Source organism: Gavialis gangeticus, unplaced genomic scaffold, assembly GCF_001723915.1.
Source record: "Gavialis gangeticus isolate Ggan-Ray unplaced genomic scaffold, GavGan_comp1, whole genome shotgun sequence".
NCBI lineage: Eukaryota > Metazoa > Chordata > Crocodylia > Gavialidae > Gavialis > Gavialis gangeticus.
Window position 1 is genome coordinate 27824886 of NW_017729026.1, and position 1673 is coordinate 27826558.

Consider the following 1673-nt stretch of genomic DNA (forward strand, 5'->3'; position numbering starts at 1 on the left):
AGCTGGACTGTACCACCTGCCCTCCCGCGGGAGGGGAGGGTGAAGAGGAGGCGAAATCCTCCTGCACTCTGTTTAGGAGTGGAGAGGGGCCGGAGTCGCGCAGCCCGCGGCAGGGGCGGGGAAACAGCGCCTCGCGCTGCGGAGCGGCCGGGGGCGAGACCACGCCCCCTCCCCCCACGCGCGCACACACGCGCGCCTATTGTGAAGCCTTCGGGTAGCTCCGCCACCCCCTCCTCCCTCCGGGTGCGTTCCACGCCGCTGCGCGTGGGGAGCGGTTGCCAGGAGCCGTTGCAAGTTGGGCTCCGAACCGCCGCGGAGCCCCCACGGGGGAGGGGCGGCGGCTGCATGAAGGTGTGAGGGGACCGGCGGCGCCCGCCGGAGCAGCGCGACCGAGCCAGGCAGCCGGTAAGTGCCTTGCGCGCCCCGGTGGCTATGGCAACGCGGGGGGAGGGGCTGGGCCGCCCCGGCGGGTGTGGGGTGTTACCCCCGGGGCGGGGTGGGGGGTTGTGGTACCGGGGACACCCCCCGCTCTTTGTGCCAACCCGCGCCGAGCTGCCGCCCGGCCGCCTCTGCCGCTTGTGGCCGGGAGCTGCCCCCAGGAGCGCGGCTCGAGCCCCTTTCATCTCGCTCTGCGCCGGGAAGGACAGGACCGGCCCTGCCCTGCCCTGCCCTGGCACCGGTCCCCTCGCCCGCTTCTTTTCCTGCAGCAGCTGCCCCCCCTTTGGTCACAGAAATCCTAGGAAGTGAGGGCTGAAAGGGACCGTAGGAGGTCGCTAGTCCGGTGCTTCTCAACCTTTTAGGTAGCAAGACACATTTGTAAATGCCAAGGGCTAGTGTGACTCAATGCTCCTCACTCCTGACCTGCTGCCCCCAGTGTGTGGGGCTGGGGGGCCCCATGTAGCCCCTCGCAGGCTGGGACTCTGCCAGCCTGCAAGGGAAAACCCACAGTTTCCCACGTTTTTCTCCTTTAAAGGAGGAATCCGTTTTTCAAGTTTGTTCATGGCTCTTCCATATATTCTTGCAACCCACTTTTGGGTTTTGACCCACGGGCTGGGAAATGTGGATCTAGCCCAACCTTCTGCTCAGAGCAGGACCATCCCCAACTAAGATGCAGGTGGCCTTTGAAGCCCTTCTGCAGAATTAAGTGGGAGGGTGCCAGGGAGATGTCCGTGGTGGAGGCTTTGACAAGCAGCAAACAGACAGCTTAGCTTCAGGTGGATTCTCACCTCCCCCCTCCACCCTTAGGCACTGTGTGCCAGACCCTGGGCAGGAAAGCTGGTGCTGAAGGGGAAATCATGGCTCAGTCAGAGCTCCAGGGGAAGAGTTGAGTATTCCCATTCCCCGGGCCTCTCCTTAGTCTGCAGCTTCCACAGCCCAAGCAGGCTGATATGATCTACCAGTACGTCAAACATGCCAAGCGTGGGATTTCTCGTTCACTTCTACCTTAGTTCTGCACAAGTGGTTCTTAACTGCTTTTGGACTTGAGGCCCCCTCCATGCCTTGAGTGACACCCCGTTTCAAAACCTGATTTGTGTATTACGGTTCTGACCTCCTTGCAGAGAGGGGCTTGGCAGCTGGGGTGGGAGACTGGCCAGGCAGGGACAAGCCTGAGCCTGTGTCTGTCTGCTTATCTCCTGGCACACCCTTCAAAGGATCTCATGCTACCCCAGGGT

At 62.7% G+C, this 1673-nt stretch overlaps 1 protein-coding gene across 1 annotated transcript in view; it reads left to right on the forward strand.

The window, feature by feature from the left end:
• The first annotated feature begins 78 nt into the window (after positions 1–78).
• Positions 79–1673, forward strand: part of WASF1 (WAS protein family member 1) — a 242416-nt gene continuing 240821 nt past the window's right edge. The window contains exon 1 of the mRNA XM_019520104.1: positions 79–405. The gene's annotated coding sequence lies outside the window, so the exon portion shown is untranslated. The remainder of the gene's footprint in view (positions 406–1673) is intronic.